The 27641-nt window shown below is 33.5% G+C and overlaps 1 long non-coding RNA gene across 1 annotated transcript in view; it reads left to right on the plus strand.

The window, feature by feature from the left end:
• Positions 1 to 1312: 1312 nt before the first annotated feature.
• Positions 1313 to 27641, plus strand: part of LOC124366253 — a 444599-nt gene continuing 418270 nt past the window's right edge. The window contains exon 1 of the long non-coding RNA XR_006922795.1: positions 1313 to 1639. This is a non-coding gene — a long non-coding RNA (uncharacterized LOC124366253). The remainder of the gene's footprint in view (positions 1640 to 27641) is intronic.

The raw sequence follows: 27641 nt of genomic DNA on the forward strand, positions 1-27641 counted from the left end.
TGTAGTATGACCTTGTTCTACTGAAAAATTCAACAGGAATATTTCATGAAACATATTTCTGTATGTACATAAATTTACAAGAAAGCGGCACTTGATGGTCCTGCGTTAAACCGCGAACACACACACACACACACACACACACACACACACACACACACACACACACATATATATATATATATTATGACTAAGAAAAAATAATAATATTTTTATTTGTAATTTGCTTTCAAAGATTTTAAAATCCTTGAAGATTTCACGTTTTCTACCATTTAATTATTTTTCAAAACACCACGGAAATATTTATTCTGGAAAATGTATATAATTTTACATTTACCAGTCAAGTAGTTTAGGAAAAAAATTAAAGATATTATCTTAACTATTTACGTGGCTATAACCTAAAACGTTATAACAGTCAAGAGTTAAGCAAAATCACAAAAAATTAATGACTTGAAAACTAAAAAAATCTAAAAACATATTTTAAGTTATATGAGTACCTAAGGATGCTTTAACTCTGGGCTTTTGCTTGACACAAATTTCTGGCCCACCCTTAATTTTAAATACTTAATTAAACAATTCTTAAACAGTACAAAAATATATTTCCAAAATTAACATTTTATTTGGATAGAAACATTGATTAAATATTATTTTAAATTAAATTGTTTTTATATCTTTGCGTACTGTATTTATAAAACGCTGGTTGTTTTTGACAAACTATTTTTTCCAAAGTCGATTGTATGAACACAGTGGAACAAAGCATGTCTTTAATATGTGTCTACATGGTTTCAAACTATCTGAATATTAGACTATCAATGTGCTGTAATAACTTCGCTGATAATAGCGACAACCTAAATTTTAATCAAGAGATAATCAATGGGAATACAGGAGCGTGTTAAACACTTGTTGATAAAGTGGATCAAAAGGAAGATCTTGCTCGAGAATTTTAATTACTCCGGGTGCGAGTACTCAAGTATAAAAGGCCGGCTGTGGTGGTTAACACAGCAAATCCGGCCGCCACAGACGATCCGTTCCTCAATCGAGCATCCTGGCGGCCGAAACAGGAACGGTGAGATGCGGATTAAAACCGAATCAAAATAATGAAGCTCGCCTTATTTGCCGGTTTAATTGCGTGTTTCGGCGGACAAAACGCGGGAGTGGGTTACAGCGTTACTGAATATAAAGACCTAAATTAAAGTACCTCCCTTCCCTACGCAATCGATTTTAGGCCACGTGTTGGCGATGGCTGGGGCTGCAGCGCGCGACGGTGCTGCCGCCGGCGGCCTCCGCGGGAAACTCAGTAGATAACACGGCCTCAGTCCGGAGACGTCGCTTTGTTTATCTCCCGGTTCGTGCGTGATTATCGCGTAGTTCCCGCGTACTCGAGTCGTATCTTCACTGGTGCGCGGATACGTCGGTTCCCGCGCCCGCTAGTGCGGTAATAGCCGGGGAATTGTGACCACAGGGTGATACACACCGAGAGCTCAGTATAACCTATAAATCTATTGATGTTGTGTCTATAATCAGTGTTTTATTGGTGTTGTGGGTATTTCTGTGGTTAAATTGTGTGTTAAGTGGTGTTCTCTGTGGAGCCGAAAACTACCCCCGATTTGCCCCGGACATAAAGGATAGTTGCAAATACAAGGTAAAATCAGGTTCGATTGTAGAAAAATTTAGTCAGTGTACAAAAAAATTGTTACAAATCCCAATAAATTTTTTCATAAATCACTTCCTTGCAGTCAACAAAACAAGATAATCGAAAAGGTTATTAAAACATTTGTAAACAAGGGGAAGACAAAGCTGTGCCACAATTTCAATTAAGTTAACGTCCACAAATGAGGAATGGCTCGATGGAATGCAACAGACTGGTTTAGGCAATGATGGTAATTTAGATTCTGGGTTCCAGCCAGAGTGGAAATCTCAGCGTTTGTGTTTCCGATCGTGCATATCCTATAAGGCTTATTTATTGAATGGCACTTCCGCTAACCATATTGTACACGGAATTTCAGTTGATGTAATGACAAATTGAGTGTATTGTTGTGACAATAAGGACTAAAATGTTTACCTCATATAGTTAATGAGTGCAAAAATTTGTTTTAAAAGTTAAACGCATCGGGGAACCAAAGTTTAACATATCCATGGCAACAACTACAGTAGAATAGCAATTCATCAAACTTGAGAAAGCATATTTTTATTATGGAAAGAATTTATAATAACAATGTGAGAACTTACTGGGTTAATAAACTTAAAGTATATTTATTTGTGGATTTTATGAGTACATACATTTTTGGCTTACAAATTGAAATTGTAGTTTTAAATATTCAATTGGCACGTCATGTTAATAATGCGTGAGAAACTGCCTTGCATCCAATATTATGTATTTAATACTTTATCTCCTAGAGTGTAAATAAACTATTTTAAACATTTTTGACCCCAATTATAATTGAAGAGGCGGTATATCAGTATGATTACTTGATAATATTTTTTGTAAAGGTGTTTAATTTCCTCAAATTATGTGTCTCCACTAGACTTTAAAATGGTTCTTTTTTATAGCACAACAAACGGTTATATTTTTAGTTACTAGCGATTACTTTGTAAGTTGGTAATATTGTAAAAAATGTACTAATTTAAATATAATCCATACAAATAACAACATTCAACAACGTAACTCTAATGAAAAATTCTAAAAATATAAATGTAATTCAAGCATGAATACAAATAATTGTTATATAATATGTAGAAACGTAAGTGACATATTCATACGCAAATATAACTGCAGTGGAAAATTTACGGCACAATAACTGTATTACAAAATAAGAAATAACTGTCATAGGACTTGAATTAATAATAGTAATAACATTTAAAAATGTAATTTTAATAATGTTGCTTTGCAGTATGCGAATGATTGCTTGTGTATACATGGCTATAATAGATCATGGACATATATACATTTTATGTAATATAAAACTCAGTCACTCAGTATAAATATTCAGAAAATAAACTATACATTGTATTCTTCGAAAGATGTTATTGTTGTTCGTTCAGTGTAGTATAGCTTAAGGGTAATACCTTCCTTGATTGTTTACTCTTTGAATAAAATATATCTACAGTACAACGTTTATATTTTTATGTATGTTTGATATTTAGTATTTATTATTATTGACAAGATGAAAACAAATAGAAATATCAGAAGTGTTATCTAATTAATGAAAGAAAAGAAAATCTTCTGGTTAAAACTGAGTAAACAACGGAGTTTTGTTTAGTGAACGAATAGTTATAAAAGTAAAATTATACTAGCTTTATTCAACATGGACAGAATTTAATACGCTGTAATGCAACATTGAAATGCATGTCCAGCCCAATGATTCTGAAAACCTATCAAAAGTCGAAAATAATCATTACTACTAAAAGAATTTTATGTCCGAATGCATCATCATTTTGTAAATCTATTCAGGGAAACTTACGAACGAAACTCTTTTGAACACACCACCACACCACCACATCACCACATAGCTATGTAGATAATATTCCATTTCCTTTAGAGTATGCACTCAAGAGGAAAGACTTTTTCAAGCTCTAACGCCATAAATACATCAACAACTATACGGCATGTGGTCTGGTAATTTAGTAATAAGAGATTTATTAGAAGTCTCACAGAGAGTTTAGGTGGTAAACTTTTATCGGGGACACACACTGGTTTATTACAAGAAGACTACAAGTAAATGAGTCTGTTTAGATACTTTAGTCAACCTTAGAAATATAACGGTTGATTTTGAGTTGAATTACAGAAAATGTACGGATCCAATAGCAGATACTACATCCGTATACAATTTATAACGGTTTGAATGACCAAAATATCAGAACAAAACTATGCAAGCACATGTCAAATCATTCACGGAATTAGTGACAAATAAAACAAGGAGGTACTATGAAACAGGCTGAAATAGGAAATGGAAGAATAAATTATTGAAAAAGGTGAGTGTATACAAGATTTCAAGAAGAGGTGAGTGTACACAAGATTTCAAAAAGAGGTGAGTTTACACAAGATTTCAAAAAGAGGTGAGTGTACAAAAGATTTCAAGAAGAGGTGAGTGTACACAAGATTTAAAGAAGAGGTGAGTGTACACAAGATTTCAAAAAGAGGTGAGTTTACACAAGATTTCAAAGAAGAGGTGAGTGTACACAAGATTTAAAGAAGAGGTGAGTGTACACAAGATTTAAAGAAGAGGTGAGTGTACACAAGATTTCAAAAAGAGGTGAGTTTACACAAGATTTCAAGAAGAGGTGAGTGTACACAAGATTTCAAGAAGAGGTGAGTGTACACAAGATTTCAAGAAAAGGTAAGTGTACACAAGATTTCAAGAAAACCAGCCACTAATTTGAGAAAGATTTGTTAGAAAAAGTTATTCTTTAGAAAAAGGCAAACCAATTAGATAACTACTTTCCAATACCTTAAAAGCAAGTGCTTTTCACGTGATGGTTAAACACAAACAAGCAAACCAATGAAAGTAAATAATTCTATTATTAACTATTGAAAAAGGATGATATACTTATCCTGTCTGTGTTTCCAAAAGGTAGAGGAGTTAAAACAGTTTAAAGAAGAATTAAAAACCATTTATGACATCAACAGAACGAAAAGAATGAATTACTCATGCTTTCATTTCAGGTATAAGGAAAACCTCTATGAATAGTGTGAATAGAGTTTAGATCAGGAGTAGCAGTTGGTGTAATTTCTGTCAGGTAACTGTCTATATACACCATAGAAAATGTTACGCCTAGAGGAGTAAGTTTAAAAAAAGAACATCAGGAAGTCAAACTTGTTTAATGTTATATATTTAATATGTTATATATTTTGCAATGGATATGATGAAGATTATCTTCGAAAGTGACTGGATAAGTGCAGCTGGGTGCGATTCTACTGGCATGAGAAGACTAGATCAAAGTATGACAAATGAACTAAACTCTACAATAGAGTTACTACTGAGTGGCAATGAGGAAGGAAACGTGGTTATTGAAATTGGTTAAAAGAGGTTCTTCCAAAAGAAGAAGAGAATCCTGTTTTTATTAAACCTAGACAAGTTTTTTATTCATTCAAAGCAAAAATTCGAATAAGAATAACTATGAATTGAAGAACTTCATGTCATTACACATATTGAATTATCGGATAGGATCACGCCTATACTGTCAGTTGTAAAACCGAATGTATCTGTTAAAATGGACAAGTGCATTAGTCATGGATGAATAATCGTGTTACGGATAAACTGTGCTACGAATAGAACGGTATGAGTAGAATGGTAAGGATATAAACACTAAGTATGAAAAAGTAACGGCTAGAGTAAATAGACCAGTGCTTGGAGGAAAAGTGACTTCATCAATATGGCAGCAATTTATTGTTAAGGGTGAGCAATATAGAACGAATTCATAAATCCTTGTGATATTATCGAGGAAGACAATTTGAAGGTCCACCTTTTAGAAAAGCTTCAAAGAATTAGAGAGAATAATCTGCGACTGAACAGTATTGTGCAGTTTTTAAATGATAATTTAGCACTTGATAAAAATAATATATTCTCAAGATAATTTTCGCAAGTCAAACAAAACAATTCAAAGTATTTCATACGGTACATTACCAGAAATTGACACGGAACAAAGTAACATTTTTATTTTATTAAACTGTTACAGCATGTTTATTAAGATCTTATTAAACACTGTATGCCATTCTAACAAACTCTTCAAAATAACAATGTTTATAAATGGGCTTTTGAATAGTGAAATATCGCCAATGACTTATGAATATTATTAAAAGTGACAGGAAACGAGCTCAATTTGACCAATTTTGATCTTATCATTGGGTATTGGCGCTCCTCAAGTAGTATGAAGAGTAAATCAAACCCACAGATTGCTTAAAAACCTACGGCATATACGTCCTATTCATTAAACAAGTTTGGGGATGGGAAGACTTACAAATACCAGAAAGGAACAAGCTGGGAAGAGGTAAGCAGTGTTTTGAGGTTTGAAGAAGTCTTCTCTCGTTGATACGGAAGATTTACAATCATCACAGCTTTCAAATCATCGGTTTAAAATATCCCGTCCATTAAAAACTGTCTATCCCAATTAGAACATGTTGCATTGCAATTTAATTATACAAATGTATATGGAGAAAACAAAACTGTAATAAATACTGTCATGTTTTGAAACAATTGGAATGAAGACAATGTATATGATATGACACTTTTTTGTTTAAAATTAACCAAACGGTTATACTACTTGTAACCTGAAGCCTAATTGCAAATGTAGTTGTAGTAGTTGGAATAAAAATTTCACTTTTCTATTGATTAAATTTAAGTGTACATTGTATAAATCAACATAACATTTTTCTGGTTTATCACCCCAAAACATTTCCAACACAACTAAATTCGTGAAATGTTTGGTACTCGCTCAGGAGAGCCATCTTCAATCTTTAGTCAAAAAGTTTAAAACCGAACTTAACACCTTTTAAATGAAGTAAGATCTTCACAACGAGGCCTAAATATTTCAAGAATTTTATGTGGTTAGCAATTTTTCGACCTGGTGTGAACCGAAGAACTTCGTTACAATACCGGCCACGTTAACCTGAGAATTAAAATGTTTAACCTTACATCTTTCGGTAAAATAATACAAGTTTAAAAATAGTACAATACAAAAACAATTAGGCACTTAACAGTAAATTTTGTTATAGAAACGTTATGGAAGATCACAGTCAGTGCCATAATAGAATGAGCCGACGCGACAATCGAAGGAGGAGGAAGAAGGAAGGGAAGGAGTAAGCGGGAGTAAAATAAGCGGCTGATTTGAATTTATTTGAAGCGGCGTGTGTAATTTGTTGAATTTGTGTAGTGTGTCAAAGATTGTCCAACGAAAAATGAGAAGGGAGGCCAAGGTTAGGACCCTACTAGATCGGGAACGCTCTCTACAGCTTTCATCTGGTCTGATTTCCCAGACGGCCTACAACGCTTTATTTTGAAAGGCAAATACTCTATTAAAGTTGCTGACATAAAATTCCCAAAATATTATTTCGTACCTTAATTTTGACTTACATATGCCTGAGTAACCCAATATAGGCTAGCTAAACGCGTTAGCTGGCACTGTTCCAAGCCGCTAATATATATATATATATATATATATATATATATATATATATATATATATTAGAATGAATTGTTACCGAAAAGAACATTAACAAAATAAAGAATAATACTTTCGTCCCCGTCCGGTCTTTGCACTTTGGACTTCACTAACCGATCCATCTGTATTGTCTATTACAATCTAACCCTATAAAATATATTGAGCAGATGATCTTTGGTTCTGTTAACCCAGAATCACTTCATGTTTGATCTTAAGGACATATTTCTAGGTAACATTATAAGTCATCCTATACTTTCTTCAGCTCTGTATAGGTTGTCGCTACCAAATCAATTACTGCTCATTGAATAGTCATGTTATTATATTGTTAAAAAAACGGATAATACTTTAAACGCAAGACGTCTATGTTACTCTGACAGTAAGTGTCAATATTACAATTATGGATCTTCACCGGTGGTATGTTAAATCAGATTGAAATGCACTTGTGAAATAAAACATACAATACAAAAAAACTCAATTTAATTTCCTTTTCACACTAACAATTAACTAAACAAAGATATAATAGTAAAATTACATTTAAAATTTATACTGACTCTTAAATTACCGCCTATAATAAATACATTTAAATAAAAATTTCCTTAGTTTATCAGTTTCTGGATTTGTGGTTTTTTAAACAACTATTTCCCAATGTTTATTAAGCTGTTTGATCATTTAAAAGTTTTTTTCAATAGAAAGTATTTATTCCAAAAATATTGCAGATCAATATTTTTGGAATTTAAATAAAAACGTATGATCAAAACAGTAAAAATTTAATTAATAAATGCAAAGTACCTTCAATTTTAGTTTAACAATTCGCGAATTAAAAAACCCCTAGAAAAGTAAAAAAGTCTGTCTGGAGTTCAAACTTCCTAAACAGCTTTCAAGCTTTCAAAACAGTTTATTCTTAAAATTGGAAACTATAGGTTCTATTGATACAATGTATCAAAACTTTAAACCTAAGATAATCCTTAAATCAGCATTTCAAATTTAGATGTGTGTTCCTGCAGTTTTGGTTGTGAAGCTAATGTTCGATTTTTAATTACTATAAATAAAGTTATAAAAAAATTCTCCAATAATATTCCATATATCCATGTAAACAGTTACAGTATAAAAATGTAAAAAGATGAGTGGGCTGCAGCACGTGTCGCGTAACATGCTTTGCAGAGGTAGCATACACAATTTCAAATCTTTATACCGTTAATTTCATTATGCTTAATGTTTTAATATATAAAATGTTAAAAGGTCATTTGACTGTACTCAGTTTATTTAAAATTTTATATATCTCTGTGAGTTTATCGATGTCATTGGTAAACCGTGATGGCAACGAGAAATGCGTGTAATAGATTGATAACTAAATTCAGTACAATCATGTTAATATATAGATTTAATATCTTGCATGAGTAGAAACTCAGCCTATTTGCGACAAGTGGTGTAGCGTATTCATATATGATTATTAATATATTTAATGTTCAAGCAATGATGAACTTCAATAAAGAGTATTTTAAAGATAATGAATGAAGTTTTGAAGTAATTTATACGAACTTGGAGTGATAACTTGTGAAGAAAAATAAACCCAGTTTTATTGTGAAGCATGTAAAAACATCAGATTCTTTCAATGAATGAAGTGAGTTTCTTTTCGAAAGCATTTCTCTAAACTCTAAGGATATTCACGATGAACTAAAGGAAAAGGTAGCTATTATTCACATAATATTAGGGGTATCCTGCATGTCAGATCTTCTAATAGAAAGCAATATTTTGATGGTAACAAATACGACAATTTTCTCACGTACAGTTGGCATCATTTGCTGCCAGTTCAATAAACCTATGTGAATGAGAGAAGAGATAAATGATCAGACGACGGTGGTTCCTAGGAGAGAGCAACAATGTTGAAGTTGCTTTTACGTAATGTGTCCTGTTGGATATCCGATACCTACAACAATGTTTTAATGTAGAAGACAATCAAATTAGTTGATTAATTTCAACCCAGAATTTTTTTATTAGATTACAAGCTTAGCCAATGGGGTTGTGTAACGGGTAAATGGTTATCGCTAGATAACCGAATCAGGTAACGACGAGCGTGCCTGCTGCTTGGATGGTGGCCGCTGAGCGATCCCGTCCTTGCATGCAGCCTGCCTGCCTGGCTGTTGGTGGTGGTTCGGAAGTCACCTCTAAGCCGTTGGCCCTCAGAAATTAGAGGTGGCTTTTTAGCTCTAACTTCATCTGGTAAAATAAAGTATGCTTTGACTTTGTCTTTTTAACTTTAGATTATTTGTTAACATGCCATCCATGATCATACACCATCCGAACGTGATTAAAGGGATCACGCTTCGGGATGCTTACAAAACTGACGAATTACCAGTTTCTTTATTTGTAAATGAAGTACAAAAGAGAAATTAGGAATACATTGAACTAACTAACATTTAATCACTAATACAAAAACCAGTATTACTGGCTAAGTGTAGTATATGATTGTTTGGATGTATAACTATGCCTACATACAAATCATTTTTTTTCGGTACTAATAATCTGAGATTAACTAGGTTTATGCAGTTGGTACTGAATAATAATTGTCTTTTATTCACCAAACCAATTATTTTCTCGATGGTTCATATAGTGCAGGAACCCGGAGACCATTTGCATTGTATCTATAGTTGCCGCACTAACTTTGTAGGAGCTTCAGATTACAGGAAGGGTCAATCTTTACCGATTTAGGGTTAAAAGTGTAAAACGGTATTTTTTTCATATCTCATTTTTCCTAGGTTGTCACACTTAGAACCAACTATTAAACACGTAATGAAATGCGATGTTAGCGTCAATCATGCATGGGAAGAATTTTAAATTAGTGAATATCGCTCCCATTATCTATGTGTCAGATCGTGATACAACTATTATTTATGTGCCACATTGTCTACTTTGAGTGTCTCTAGCCGGAAACAGTAAAATATTGGGAAATTACCTGTTTTATATTGTTTTGATACCTTACCACCTCTGCCAAAACTAGCGCAGCTCACGATTGGTTTCTTTCAAAAAATGTTTTTAGGGATAGGGCGATCCCTTTTTAAGCATTATTCTGCCCGTCCTCATGGGCCACTTCTCTATGCGAGGATCTTAAAGAGGATAAGGGGAGAGTCGATACAGTACAAGGTCGAGAGTACTTATAACACAGACAGCCCCTATCTCTGGCTCAGATCCAAAGTCCTACGTCTTAGACCGCTCGGCCATCGCAACCACTCGATTTCTATATCGATATCAGAGAGTCCAAGTTGAGTGTTCGTACGGTGCAAATAGGCTCTAAGTAGACTAATATATTCCATCCCTCCTTTCACAAAGGAAACCTAATAATTCCTAAAGTAGTTACGGACAGAGTGACTGCTTAATACTGGTTCTTGGAATTACTTAATAAGGACAGAGTGACTACAATAATTTAACTCCAATCTAATTATATAATTGCATTTGCTCTTATTTTTGCCATTAACTTAACATTCATTGGCCAACCTTTATGAAAGGTTGCGTCAAAATCGTTTTAAAATAGTCAATACAGGAGTAGGAATGCAGTTTCTAGATTAATTTTTAGATTACAAACTTTCTAGTTTAAAAATATTGGATTTATTAACTAATTGTATTCCATTTTGTTGGCTTAAATATTCAGTGAATTAAAATAAAAGTTTATTTTTGCTGTAACGTTTCAAGTATCTATATACAGAGCTATAAGGAGAAGCCTATAATTATGACATGAGCCACATTCCTTAGCTGTTACTTGGAACTAAGTCTGCTTCCATTGTAACTCCATTATTTTAGTTTTGTTTTTCTTGAGAGATAAAATTCTATTCCAAAATACCCTCGTAAAGTACACAAAAATCGTCAGTATGGTTACAAAGATTCCGTTATTGTGTTAGTATCGGTAAACGTTTTACAGAATCGCGTCGTTTTATTTTATCACTAACGGTTATAGGATATTAAAAGTACATGTTATTGAGATTGTTATATGAATTATTTAACATTATTTTACTTTGGCAGATAGCAGTGACATCTATAGAATATTATTTTGGGGGAGATCTGACACAGTGGGTGGTTTAGGTTGTATAGAATACCTACATAAAATAAGTTCCCGGGAATTTACTCCCGGGATATTATCAAGCTTTAAGAACTCATAAATTAATGTGTTCTAGCAGCTTAAAACGAATAAACTATCGGGAAGGGGAGGGCCTTGAGCACCCTTAGTTCCTTACTTTATACAGGCCCATGTTATATAGGATACGTAACGACAGTTGAATTGTCGTAATTTGATTTTAAGTTTAACAACCTAATGATCGTATTTTGATGAGATGAAAGCTTAAACACTTATTAAACATTTTCAACCTATTTGATGCTTGACAGAAGCCACCGTGATACAATTTATTTATTTATACAACATATTTACGTGTTAGTTAGTTATATTCAATATGTTTAAATAATCTATACTTAAAACTTATCTTAGTTTAGTTTGATTCAACAAATTTTCAAAAGTTACAGTAGTGTCTCATTTAAGTTATTTATTTACTGAAATACACTAATATAACACATCACTTTGTAAACTTTCCATGTTACAAACATGAACATTTTTACTTTTGCGCAAACTTCAACGTACGGTAGTAAATGTTTATCAGAACACTACTTTAAGGTGGTGCAAATGACCTGTAGATTGAGGGTATATATTTTAATGTTAAGCCGAAACGCAAAGATAACTATGAAAATAGAATGCGGACCTATTGTAACCTTTATTCTGTAGTTCAGTTTTAATAATTATTGTTGTGTTCCTGACTTACGCGTGTCACAACACTCTGGTATGATTTGGTTATTTTAACCTAGTTTGTAATTATGTGTTAGGTTATTTATTTACTTGAAGAAGAGATCAGATTGCAAGTCTTAAAAAGTAGTTTTACTGATTTTTGATATCACAGAACGATGGCAAATATCCGGAAAATTCTGTTTCCTAAAAATTTGACTAGCCTTAAAACACGATAAACTTATAAATGTACATTAAATAAGAAATATCATGCAGTATCCTCATCGAGTATGCATAAAATATAAATCCAAATTTTGTCCAAGTGGCCTTAAGAAACGCCTTATTAAAGGAAGTATAAGGTATAAGTATAATGTACTCAGCAAGCTGTAAGTCGCGTGCAACGGGGATGGGCAGTTCTACTTAGCTGTCGTGACCCGGCTCTATATCAATCAGAATACAATCAGAGCGATGGTAGGAATCAATTGTGCTCCGACTCACCATCAGTCTGCAACGCTATGTTTCATTCCCGACACTGTCGATGTTCCCTGCCTGTCGTGACCCGACTCTATATCAATCAGAATACAATCAGAGCGATGGTAGGAATCAATTGTGCTCCGACTCACCATCAGTCTGCAACGCTATGTTTCATTGCCGACACTGTCGATGTTCCCTGCCTATCGTGACCCGACTCTATATCAATCAGAATACAATCAGAGCGATGGTAGGAATCAATTGTGCTCCGACTCACCATCAGTCTGCAACGCTATGTTTCATTGCCGACACTGTCGATGTTCCCTGCCTATCGTGACCCGACTCTATATCAATCAGAATACAATCAGAGCGATGGTAGGAATCAATTGTGCTCCGACTCACCATCAGTCTGCAACGCTATGTTTCATTGCCGACACTGTCGATGTTCCCTGCCTATCGTGACCCGACTCTATATCAATCAGAATACAATCAGAGCGATGGTAGGAATCAATTGTGCTCCGACTCATCATCAGTCTGCAACGCTATGTTTCATTGCCGACACTGTCGATGTTCCCTGCCTATCGTGACCCGACTCTATATCAATCAGAATACAATCAGAGCGATGGTAGGAATCAATTGTGCTCCGACTCATCATCAGTCTGCAACGCTATGTTTCATTGCCGACACTGACGATGTTCCCTGCCTATCGTGACCCGACTCTATATCAATCAGAATACAATCAGAGCGATGGTAGGAATCAATTGTGCTCCGACTCATCATCAGTCTGCAACGTTATGTTTCATTGCCGACACTGACGATGTTCCCTGCCTATCGTGATCCGGCTCTATATCAATCAGAATACAATCAGAGCGATGGTAGGAATCAATTGTGCTCCGACTCACCATCAGTCTGCAACGCTATGTTTCATTGCCGACACTGTCGATGTTCCCTGCCTGTCGTGACCCGGCTCTATATCAATCAGAATACAATCAGAGCGATGGTAGGAATCAATTGTGCTCCGACTCACCATCAGTCTGCAACGCTATGTTTCATTCCCAACACGGTCGATGTTCCCCTCCAGTCGTGAAATAGGGAAAGCGCGGCGTTCCGTCAGATGTTGAATGCATGTAAGCTGAATGCCTTCCATCATAATACATTCATTTAAACTTCCACGGGTAAAAACTGCTTTCAGCCACGCTACCCTTTCTGAACGTTACCGTCTCTTCAAGTTTTAATCCTGTATTCCTTCAGCTGTTTTAGTACGTTTTCTTTACATGAACGGTAGTATGGATAATATTTTGGTGGTGGATTTGAAATGTCTATTGCAAACATCGGTGGATTGATTTCAGAATAGTTACTGCCGGTTTCCGTGTTTTTGAAGTTATGAAAACGTTATAGTTGATTTAAATTTATGAATTGAGGTGAATATTGAGCTTAGTTTCACCTTTCAATAAGTGCAGCGTCTGAAATCTGACACTCTCTCATACTTTACCTCCTGAAATTTGGAGTTAAAGTCAATCTGAGGAGATTCAAAAAAATGGTGACTCAAAACGGTGGTGTTCAAAACGAACTCTTTGCACGCGTAGACGGTAAAAGATGTCTGGTTTACCCGGTAGTCAACCAGTGTTTTTCTAATTAATAGATGTTTACATTGTTTCATCAGATGCACAATTGAGTGCACTAAAATTTTTTGGACAGATCTCTAAGATTGATTGAGCAACCGAGTTTTCTACACATAACGTAGCTATGGTGGTAAGGATTTATTCAATACGAATATTATGTTTGGTTCCAGTTCCTCCTCCAATTTGTGCAGCGTCTGAAATCCTTTTTTCGTTTATACAAAGCTATTTGTTGATATTGTAAGGTATGAATAAAAAATGTAATTGTCCTGATCCTGATCCGTAGACTGGAGAAGTTAGCCAAAGCTCTCAAACTGAGAAATCACTGGTTCAAATCTGGGGGGGGGGGTACCAACAAGATATGACTGGAATAGCAGCCACGTGAACTATAAGTAGCTAGTATAGCCAATAAAAGCAGAGGCTTAAAAGGGAGAGAAATAACAAATTAAATTATTTATGAAATCATTGAGACTTCTCTTGTCCGGGGGAGTTTAAATATTTATATTTTCCTGCGGCGTTCATGAAAATATCTCTCCGTGCATCTCTATAACGTTGCTCTCATCAGAGACAGGTCATAATGTCAAAATTAAATAAAGTAATTAATTATTTATATAATATTATTATGTGATATACCTCATAGTTATTGCATTTGGAGCTAAAAAATGGCATAGCCACCCTAAGGATTTTAAAATTCAACAAAAATCTTTAATGTCTAAAAACGAATCCTTTGCGTAGAAATTGGATCCAGTTGCTGTTATCTAAATCTAAAATTTGAAAGCATTATACATTCCAGGATGTACATAATCAAAATTCCAACTTTTAAAAATTTGGGAAAAACCCCAAAATAAGTTTTATTAAACTTATCTATTCATCAATTAATGTTCAACATTTGTACCCGAGGGGTGATCTGAATCTTGCACCTCTTAATTTAAGCACCTTTTAAAAGGAATCTGCTTTACCTGACCTTGTTTCCATTTCTCTATCTGCTTTTTTACTTTTTTATATGCTTTCTTGACTGACCTTTTGTATAACAACATCCACAATTTTCCTATTTTCAACCCCAATTGGTTAAAAAAATTGGAATTACTTGAATATCCATTATTAAATTAGAAGGTAGCCTCAATCAACTCCCTATTTTAGGCTTACGATGGTTCTTTTTGTACCGTGAGACCAGATTCCGGTTTTACGCTTTTCGTGCCAGGCAATTTTCCATCAACTCAGTTTAAGAAAGGTTCCTAAATAATTGTATATTTCATTGCTAACATGAAAATTGATATGAGATTAAATTGACGTTGATACCACATTCCTTGTTCTTGTCAATAAAGGTAATGCTGTAGTAGTATGATTTGTAGAGGTATCAGTATATGTTGAGAAAGTATATTAAAAACCTTTTTCATAGCATTAGAATATTTTTAGTGTCTCAAGTTTGTGTCAATGTAAATGGGATAGTAAAAACATCTCTTGCAATAAAATATCAAAATTATGAAATAATGAAAAATTGAATTAATAAAAGTAAAAACTAAGTAGACAATCAATCGAAAATAACTATAAATTTTCTTTAAATGATATTTACAATACAAAATATCTTAATTCTGAGAAAAAAATGCCTTACACAGTTACACGCATTTCTCTTTGCAATCTGTTAAAATGCAGAAAATCAAGAACGATGATGTCATTGAGAAAATGATGATATAATGAAGAGAAGAAGAAGATAGATCTAGCACAGGTAACAATGACAGCTTTTAAAAACTGCAGTTCTCTGGTAAGGCATAAGTATAATGAGTAGTTTGCAATGTGTACGCGAACTTTACGTTTCAAAAATTTAGCCTCTGTGAATTACCGCACGATATGGTCCTCGAATTTTATGTCATCAGCAGATTGTAAACAACAATTCTGGGACTTTTGAAGCTTTTACGAGTACCACAGTCGTTGCAATGGTTAAAATGAAGAACAGCAAAGTGATTCCATCAAATTAAGGTTTATAATAAATTTAAAATGATTATTATTGAATACGTGGTAAATTAAATTAAATTGCTTGATGGATGGATTTGCAACCAATCAAGTACAGCAGATCTGTGTACCACTATAATAACATTATAACAGACTCTGGTTCAATCAAGATGTAACGTTTCAATCTATTGCCAGGTAATGTGGTTGGGAGAGATGAAGACTTGGGAACCGTACAATATCCAACTCAAGTCTTCTTAGCGGCTTCACGGCTGGTACTGTTGTTAGCCAAATTTGAAAGGTCGCTGTTAGTAAGTTAATTATTAAGCGCGTTTCGTTTGCAGTTTTCTTAACCTCTTGCAGGTAGAGTACGGTAAGCGGACCCGGTTTCTTATATCGATTAGTACAATCATTGATAATTCATATTCATTTATCGAATACGCGTTTATAAATCATATCAAAATAATCCACAACAAAAATCACATTTTAAATTAAAATAACTAATACAAAGCACATAGTATTAATCTAATAAATAATAAATGAGCTCTAACGATAAAACAAACTATTAGAACTGGAAATCGGAAAAAATCTCAGAAATAATAATGAAACGATAACAAAATAAAAAACATTTATAACAGGAAATACGAAATATGCGTAATATTTATGTTTTCTCCTGTAAAGCGATGATTAACAGTTTTCGAGAAGTTGAATCATCTCTAGAAAACCGTACTTCTATTCTGCACAAATACTTACAGAGATGATCTGCAAGCAGGCCGGCTGATATGCCACTTTTTAAACTTTGTTTTACGGACTTCCGAGCTTCGACTGTCTGTTATTATCTAAAAAAGAAAACTTTTATATAGTTTATCACGTGAAAGTGTTTATAGTTGATACAAGTTAAAAGTTGTTCAAAATCAGTATCAGTTAGTTATATCTAAAGTTATAGTTTTAATTTAAAATTATAGTTATAGATATAAAAACCGGGTCCGCTTTCGTACCATACCCCTGGAACTGGAATACAATTAGTATAGATGAAAACTAATATAGTAATTTATTATAGTAGCAGCCTTTGTAATTTTTCATTGTACTTACTTTGACTGTAAGGCGCAATAAATGCTTTCTAAGGTTAATTATTTATTTACCTGAACAAGAAAATGTGTTGAGAGATAAAGTTGCAAATACTCTAGCTACCCAAGTTAATAACGGCCTTGGATACACCTAGAAATGCAAAAGGATTGAAATGGTACTCCAAAAACTCCAGATCTTTGAGACCAGACATTGGTTGGACTAAAAAAGATAGTTTCAAAGGATTAGACCTAACAACGGAAGATCTATGTGGTAGAGAATGGTAGGAACTGATACTGAAACTAGGGTAACAGCGGAACTGGAAAGGAAACAGTTCCTTACAACATAAAAACAAAATAGCAATATTTGGAGTGAGGGACGACAAAAAACTGAAACATAAATAACTCGTTTTAAGAAAGTAGCTAAGATAGAGGGGGTCAGGGTCCGCCGTGAGAGGGTGGAAAGATCCAAATCTTAAGGTCTTAAAAATCGCTATGGTTAAAAACCATCTGATATCGAAATTACTTTGTGATCGTTAGGCCAGAAACATCTATTTAGAGGGTGTGATTAGAGCTGTATGATGTGTGGGAGGAGATTGATCGACTGAAAGAAACTGATACGGGGGATAAGTAGGGTTAATTACTCTATAACCGTCAGCTGGAAGTGGAATATAGGATCATTATTATGAGAGATGGTATTCTAGAGAGACCCGTGGTGATTTAACAACGCTTGAGCCATGCCGGGAAGACCTGTGGCTAAAGAACCTGTCTTGAAGACATGGATGTTCAGACCAGAAAGAATATAGAGATAGCCAATTAAAAAAAGAGTTACCAATTACTATGTAAAAAATAATGTATATATGTATTTGTTTAAATTCTGTTATGGATGATGGATGATTTGAAAGTATGATTAGGGCAAAAACCATCGTTGTTTATTATGAGAAGCCATTAAAGTCATGAGTGTAGCAAACAAAATACCACTACTAATAACTAAATATGCATTGAAGCAATCATTGACTGTCAACCCGTGTCAGATACAAACGTCATTAACTTCGGATACAAATGCGTAATTAAGCTTCATAAGTAAACACGTTCTATTGCCTAGTGCAATGAGTTTATCAGCACAAATTGTTGTGTTAATTTAAGTGTCCTATGTGTACATAAGTATATTCCATTTTTACACCCTAAAAAGTGATTTTATTAAAAGGATTTTCAATCTGCTATTCTTAAATCAGAAATTTGTTGTCAACAGTCCTTCTAGATTGGTAGTGCGTTTTGAAACAAGCTCACTTTTTTACATATGCTTTTCTAATCTGTTAAATTCTCCTAGTATATTAGAGACAGTGTATTTAAATTACTGTGCGAAACTTGTGAAATTTATTATAATACACATTGGCATATTTAATGTAGGATTATTAAATGATTTTAGGAATCAGAAGAGGTATTCTTACAGATAAGTTAGTATATAAGATACTCTTAGAAAATAATCATCCAGCATTTAGAAATATGTGTTACCTAAATATGTTAAATCAAACTAGTGTTTATTAGTAAAATAAAATATTACCATTATTTGTAAACTCGTGTAATAGTGTAACTGTAATGGCGCATAAGTACATGGAAAAAGGGAGAATTTAAAAATGACTGAGATTTTGAAGAAAAGAGTATAGAACATACTAGATTAAAACATTTAGAAGTAACAAAACAGAATACGAATAAATAAATGTAGAAACAAGTGTGGTTAGAAAAAATTTCGCGTTGTTATATAGGTTATGTTATATTTACACTGATGTGTCCAAAACAGACGATGGATGTAGAGCTGCCTTTTTGAATCCTCAGACCAATACCACTGCCTTATATTCTCTTAGCAAATAAATGTCTAGTTATAGTGCCGAATTAATAGCTATATATAAAGAAGTGCAATTTCTCAATAATAATCAGAATTATAACGTATTTATGTGTACGGGCTCTCAAACTGCCGTTGCATCAATATCCAGCTATACCAAAGGTGAAATACAATTATGACCAAATATCGTAGTTTATGAGTTGACAGTATTGGATAAAAATATAGTTTTGTATGGATCTCAGGATATATTTCTCTGAAATTTAATGAAAGACTAGATATCAGCCAGAGTTTCAAAAATGGCAGGTGTGAAAGTTCCAGAAATTAATGCCCCTTTGCAGCACCTTAAAGAAGCAAAAAAAAGAAAGGGAATTGAATACTATCAGGTAATCTTTGAATCAACTCCGACAGCTCACTGGTACAGACATATTGTAAAAAAGGTAAGTTGTGTTCCTTGATTTAAAATAAGTAAACTGTCATGGAAGGATATCATCGTAATTTCTCGATTGAGACTGGGCCATGTCAGAGAAAATCGTAAGTTGTTTGTAATATTTTACCCTTGCTTAAACTGTACTTTAGGTGTAGAAGAGACAGTTTGATCCATGTAGTATTACAATGATCAAATTATGAATACGCAGAAAAGAATGTTTTCATCTATAAGACATAAAGGATGTTCTCAAAACCAATAATGTGAACATGTATAAGGAACTTGCCCAATTAAAAAAAAATAAAAAACATTTAAATATAAAAATAACCTTATTTTCCACTCTGTTACATAATTATTGTTAGTTCATCTGGGAGGTACAAACATTTTTTCGGATTAGGGAGTTACGCCTGATGTAACCTGGCCAGGAAGATTCCAAATAGAAACCTTATCCTTATTATTTACATCCTTATTTACCACAGTGCTCTTTTTAAACTAAAAAATAGATCAAATTAATGTAAATCAAACTCCATTAACATTCAATGGGTAAAAATCTCAGTTGAAACATATATTATTGAACTACGAGACTGCATGTTATTACGAAGCCTCTGCTCTTTTGATCAAACCCAGAAGGAAAGATGTTAATGTCACAATCTCTAAAAATTAGACAGGAACATATAACTATTTCCGAAACCCTATTATCCATCAGACCTTCCATCGTCATTAAAAACTTTAAACAGAGAACTGAATTCAAGATTGTTATAAACACAGTACGGAACATGTCGGGTGTCAAAGGTATCAGTAACAGACATTCCTTAACCCTAAAAGTGGGAAGTTTTTTCGTTGGTAATAATTTAGATTGTACACTATATAGTGAATATTTTTATAAGTGCGTAAAGTTTAGAAAATTGAGTGAGGTCAAACAGAGCACAATCACAATCTATGTCACGCCACGTTGTTTGTTTCAACATATCGTGTGACTTATGCACATATTTCAAAACTGTGACCTCTGTAATGTATGTAACACCATTTTTCACCTTTTTATATTTATCATACATGCCTTGGTTTTGCTCTATAACATAAACACTTTTCATTTGATTCCATGACTCTTTAACTTTGCTATAATTCAGTGAATGTGATAAAACTGCATACCCTAATCTGATTAAATCGTACAAAACAAATAATGTAATCAAATATCGGGTTTAAATTCAAAAATGCTTTACAAAATCAACAAAATTGTAATAAAGCTATCCACTGAAAAGCAAAGATTTTCAAATAAAATTTAACTAGAACATTTGAAATACACATACCAATAAGTGTTAAAATCTAAAGTACGTGAATGGAAGTTAAATTACATTTTTAAGAGTAGGACGAACTTCTTTCAAGCCTTATTCTATCCGTCCTCATGGACCACTGGCCTGTGCGAGGATCTTATCAAACAGAATAAGGAGAGTCGATACAGTACAAGGTACTTGAATTACCAAACTTACATCCAAAGTCCAAAGTCTATCTTTTAAACCCTAATGAGTGATTAAATTTGCGTTATATCAATTACTTACTTGTATATCTTTTTCTATTTGTGGATGATTTTAACTCTTACTATTGACTCAGATGATATTAAATTGATATTTACTTATCTGGAGACTTTAATTTGGCACGAAATGTCATTTATATGTAGAGAAGAAAAAGTTTGGTTAAGGTGAATGTGTATCCATGGGATTTAACTGAGCTTTATTAAAGTCCATCTCTTAGTAGGCTGGCAGATTTTCTCCACTATCTGCAAGGGGTCTAAACATTTCATTATGTTTAATCTTCTGCCAATCTCGTGCACTTGAGTGAAAGATATATAAAGTAAAATTCCCAGTGAAGCTTCAACAAACTCTGTAATGTGGCAAATGGCGTGACGTGTACATACTTGATTTAAATTAAATTTGTAATATGTTTTTTTTTATATTCACACCCTTTTTATTGCAGCTTATGCAAAATTTGTAGTGAAATATAGTGTATCCGTAACAGAAATTTTGAGCTTTTCGCATAGGAATATAAAATAGATTTTCTTGTAATATCAAGTTGTAACAATCATCACTAAAGAATTTTCTTTTTTTAATTAAGTACTGTATATCTATAACTATATTTTACTTCAGGATTCTCTTATTCAGATAACTAAGAATCTAATAGATTCTCAAAGATTCACGAACTTAATTTTTATTCTTATGAATTTTGAGACTTTGATGAATAATTTCAATGCTTGAATTCACCTACCTTAGACGTTTAAAACACTTTCTTGCTGTCGGGGTAGTCTGAGCGTTAGCCATGCTGAAAACCATATGTTTTTACATATAAATAGGTACATCTATCTTAAAAAATGTTATTGCTATTTCTTTTTTAAATATTTTGCCCAAACTCAAGTCTTAAATGAAAGCGATTGTTGTTCAAAAATAAAATAATTTTATTATTTACTTTTACAAAAAAAAGATTATTTCATGTTTTAATGTATTATTAGATCAAAAAGTCGTAATATTATTAAACTAACCGCTTAAAATAAGTATATAAATTAGGAAACAAAATCTGAAGTCACTCAATAAGTTTCTTAGTTAAATTTATAATCAAATGGCAAGCAATCTCTATTTTTTGAGAACCTTAAGTACAAGACCATTTACACAACCAAGTTTTATATTAACTAACATAAATTCTATCTATGTTCCATGTTGATAAGCATTAGGAACATAAAAAATACAAGATGTGGGTGGTACGATTTTGAAACGTGTTGATAAATCAGTTACGTATGGGAACTAAACAATAACGCGTTTGGTCTTTCAGAGTTACCAACGGTTAAAATGTTTTATTATTTTATGTAATCTTATAATGTGGGTAAAAGGGTGGTTGAATCAGACTAAATTTGAGTTCTCGCAAATGTCAACTAAGTTCCGAGGTGGTCAGGCAGAGGTCCTTCTTGGAAATAGGGCGTACTTGAAATCAACGATGCCGTCACTCCAAACGGGGCCTACACGACTTCCAACTTAGTGCTAGTCTGCTCCATATGAGGGGTTGTCAGAAATCTCCGCTCTCTGTATTGAAACGTCCTCTAACCCCTTCTTTTCAATACATAGCTGTTTTTATTTTTTTCAATTTGAAGCGTAGTTTACTCTACTTTCCTTATCTGCAACTCATCAAGCTTCTTCATTATACGAATGCAATTTCATCCAGTATGAATGTAAAGTTTTTACAAAAGAGTTTCCTAATTGAACTACCAGATTTATAATCCCCCACACTCCCCATTCCCATCACTCAACCCCCCTCCTCCACCCAAAGAAACATATATTTCTTAGGGAGATCCAAAAAAGTTGGTAACGTATTTTTACATGATTCACGATAAACGATACTTGCTTATAACAAGAAATTGCCAAATAAAATCCAGCTATGTCCAATAGAATAATGTAAAGTAATAAATTTTACGAATAATGGACCGCAGTATCCATCGACTGTATTCAAATTCAAATTCAAATTCAAAATTCCATTATTCTTTTTATACATAATGTACATGAATTGCGTCAATTACCTTTACCACAATATAAAACATAAGACTCAGGTTAGAGTATTTTTTGTGCCATTTAATATAACAGCACCGAGCACATAAAGTGAGTTCTATAGAGTACGTAATGTAAATAATACAAAATAAGTTCAAAACCAACTCCAAAAGATCTGAAAATAGACTCTATAATTATTAATATTAATTTTATAAGATAAATTGATTTCATTCGTTTCATAAGAAATAAAATTCAAATTATATTTTTTTAATTCACGCACATGAATTCTTGAAGTGATAACAGTAACGATTTTGGCAGTATCACGACATCACATGTTACAACGTTATGTCCTTCACTTGAATTAGTCTAACAATTAGTCTCAACCAAGCTTTCAGCGTATGCAAAACTCACATAAACATGCAAAATACCACTCGTACATGATTTTATACCCCATAATTGGGCAGTTTTAGCATTAGGCAGTTAGATTTTACGGCGAATTTACATGACCTCGACAATCGATTGAAACTTTCAGATACTAGAAGGTGCTTTAATTGAGTTCAAAGATGGTTTTAATTTAATATTTCTTTACTCCTATTGTTTTAGATCTATTGGCACTCACGCTGAAGCCAAAATAGGCTTGACACCAAATTAACAAGGTACATTCGCAAATGCCGTTGTATACGAAGGTTTTACCTACCTAATGGATTTCACGACCCAGGATTAAAGCACACTTTAGCCAAGACAGCATACCATTGCCATATCCAGGATATAGAGACAGCATATTCAATATATATGTATGATATATTTGAAAATGTGAATCGCACACTAATATATATTCATACAATATACGAGTATATATTCATGTCACGCACTTTTGTAATATCATTATACAGGGTGTCCCACGAGTAAACTAACGTACCTATCAGGTGGTTTTTCTCATCAAAATAGTGAAAAAAGTTCGTACAGACAAATGTCAGGAAACGCTTTGTTAGTAAGCTGCGGCTAGCGAAATATTTCGCTCTATTTTTCGGGAAAGGACAGAAATAAAGCGAAACTAACGTTGTTATGGCGTGAATATAGTTGTTAAATTTATTGAATTTCAGGTCAAATGAACTGAAAAATTGAATAAAATACGTTGCGCTCATTATTTTTATGAGAGAATACAACCCGAGAAGTTTGTCTGGTTACTCATGGAACACTCTTCCGATTTTCTAGGAAAGGACAGAAATAAAGCGAAACTAACGTTGTTATGGCGTCAATATAGCTGTTAAATTTATGGAATTTTAGGTCAAATGAACTGAAAAATTGAATAAAATACGTTGCGCTCATTATTTTGATGAGAGAATACAACCTGAGAAGTTTGTCTGGTTATTCATGGAACACTCTTCCGATTTTATAGGAAAGGACAGAAATAAAGCGAAACTAACGTTGTTATGGCGTCAATATAGTTGTTAAATTTATGGAATTTTAGGTCAAATGAACTGAAAAATTGTATAAAATACGTTGCGCTCATTATTTTGATGAGAGAATACAACCTGAGAAGTTTGTCTGGTTACTCATGGAACACTCTTCCGATTTTCTAGGAAAGGACAGAAATAAAGCGAAACTAACGTTGTTATGGCGTCAAGATAGTTGTTAAATTTATTGAATTTTAGGTCAAATGAACTGAAAAATTGAATAAAATACGTTGCGCTCATTATTTTGATGAGAGAAAACGACCTGAAAAGATTGTCGGGTACTCGTGGGACATCCTGTATTATATTAGAAATGTTGGTGTTTAACAGTAAAAAACTTATTATTGTCATATTTGTTGGAAAAACAACTAAATTTTAATACATAAATATTACACAAAACAAGCAAATCGTTGATTATTATAATTGTACAGTTTTTAACAATGCGTCTCGTTCAGATATTGCAGTCGACAAAGAGCCTTTTCAATTCGCCCAAGAGTAATTTAAACCTGGTTTGTGAGCGGGAGACCTGGTTTGTTTGAGCAGAATAGCCATATTGGAACCAGTGCAGTGGTTGGGTGCACCGGAGGGGAAAACAAGCGTTATTGCATCCCCTAGGGATATCAATGGTTGGGACGCCGTGCCACATATTGTCAATATAGGCCCGGCCATGTGCAGCCTCATTAGTTGTCTTGCAGAGTGATACATTTATTAAATCTTAGATGGGAAAATCAGTAATTATTGAAATAAAAATATTTTTGTGAAACATATTTCTTCTTTACTATCATTATATTGTAGAAATGTGTACAAAGGAAATAACCATTATAAAGTTGGGGAGTATACCTGCATGTTTCGGGCACAAAACTAACTCCAGAATTAAACAAGGAAGAACTTTATAGTCCAAAAATGAGTGGAAAATATAGTTTAATTAGTGAAAAAGATGCGAATGTAAGTTTAGCTCCAGTTCACCTTCCTCTTACATGCAGCATCTGAAATCTGATGCCGTGAGAGACTTGGCTCCTGAAATCAGAAGTCATGTTCGTCTGAAGCGATGAAAAACATTCGGCGACGTAGAACGAAGAAGCTCAAACGAAACCCCCCCCCCCTTTCGTTTCGACATCCGAGATACCCATATTACAACAAGTAGTGCAATTTAGGTGAAGAGGTTTTTTTATTGTCTCATTAGGTCAATCAGGTGCACAACTGAGTGCACTACGATGAAGATCCCAAAGCACGGTGGAGCAACCGAGTATTCTACACATAACGCAGCTATGGTGGAAAGGGTTGATTTAATGAGAATATTGTTGAGTTTACCTTCCTCGTAGCTGTGTTAATGTGTAGTTAAAAGCTTGTAGAGATAAAAGACTTTCAGAGGATTAATGCGAGTATATGATCATTTTTAAGTGGTCACTGCTAAAATATATGTAAGTCATAACATTTTTGTTTTCGAGGTTCTAGATTATAAACCACCGTTAGTTAAGGTTGCTTCTGAAACCACAACAAATCATCGAATGTGGCTGAATGTAGTCTGCCATTACCGATCTGTTTGTAAAGACCACAATGACCTCTTCTCTGTGGTATGGACACACCATTGCTCAGCGGTCACCCATCCAAGGAGCAGCCACTCTCGGCGTTGCTTGACTTAGGTTACTTTGTGACAACCACTGCACCCACTAGGCAAGCCACTGGAACACGACAATTTAGCTCTTATTGCCATTAATAGTGTTTTGAACTATAAAGAAACTTTGCGTCTTAGCATAAAAACTGTTTGAAATCATCTTTGAATCTTTTTTGCAAAATATCGTCATTTATTATTTTGTAGCCGTCAAAATATTAGCTCCAAAACAGGAAACGTAAACGTTCTTCAAATTTTCTGAGACGTGTATGCCTTTTTTCTGATCAGAGAAATAATGGAGTTTTATTATTAAACATATAATTAATAAGCCTCCAAAAAGTTGTTAGTTTTTCGATGTTTTGATTGGTTATTCAGAGAAAAATCTGAAATTGCTTTTTAATCCATAAATTTAAATATTTAAAAGGCATAAAATGTAGGAGAAAAAAATAAATAGTAGTATAATCTGTATTAATAATATCCTTACAATTATAAATCTGCTATAATACTACTACTACAAATAACAACAATCGGCTCTTTAGAACAAGTTTAATAGTAATTACTAAAGAAACTTTTTATTTAAACTAGAATATATTTGTATATATTTAAATGTTTAGCATATGTTGTTTATTTTAAAATATAATAAAAATTATTTCAAACAAATAAATCAGTGGGAAGGGCTAATTCGATGTGAATTTTGAGTTAGCACCAGTTTATATTTATCTTGCAGTATCTGAAATCTGATGTTCTTGCAGACTTTACTCGTGAAGTAAGGAGTCATTTTTGTCTGAAGGGATCCAAAAAATAGACAAAGACTTAATAGTAATTACTAAAGAAACTTTTTATTTAAACTAGAATATATTTGTATATATTTAAATGTTTAGCATATGTTGTTTATTTTAAAATATAATAACAATTATTTCAAACAAATAAATCAGCTATGGTGGGAGGGGCTGATTCGACGTGAATGTTGAGTTTAGCACCAGTTTTCCTTCCTCTTAGTGCAGTATCTGAAATCTGATGTTCTTGCAGACTTTACTCCTGAAGTCAGGAGTCGTGTTTGCTGTAGGGACCCTAAAAGTAGACGAAGACTTATGTGTAGAAGACTTGGTTGCTCCACCGTGCTTTGCGGTCATGTCAGTCAACATCATATTGTGCTACATTTTGTACCTGATAAGACAATGATTATACCTCTTCACCTAGATTGCAATATATTTAATTGTATTTTGTGTGTTTCTGATATCTAAACTGTGGGGGGAGGGGGTTCGTTTTGAACTTCGTTATTCGTCGCTGACTATTTTTGGATCTCTTCAGACGAACATGACTCCAGATTTCAGAAGACAAGACTGCAGCAGCATCAGATTTCAGATGCTGCACAAAAGAGGACGGTAAAAAAGAGGGAGCTAAAATCAACATTCGCATCGAATTATTTCAAAGTTTGTCCAAGTTCATTTTTAAAATTGTTGTGATTAATCTGCTACTCACAAAGCAATTTATACAAGAAAATGTGTTAAAACTTTGAAACTATTGATGAAACACGGAGTAGTTTCTTCATCCGCCAATTATTTTACTAAGAAATCGTTAAGAAATAACTTCAAAAACTACGTTTGTTACTATATTTATCCAAATGATCATCCTTAAGGCTCTGTTAAGTTGATAAACATTCATAGTAAACTAAAGTGTAATCCTGAAGTTAAAATTGTTCGCTTAAAGAGAAATCCCTGCTTTGAAAACTTCCACTAGCTTTTCTACTTAGATAGAAAACACCT

The sequence above is a fragment of the Homalodisca vitripennis genome, chromosome 7 (genome assembly GCF_021130785.1).
Source record: "Homalodisca vitripennis isolate AUS2020 chromosome 7, UT_GWSS_2.1, whole genome shotgun sequence".
Taxonomy (NCBI): Eukaryota; Metazoa; Arthropoda; class Insecta; order Hemiptera; family Cicadellidae; genus Homalodisca; species Homalodisca vitripennis.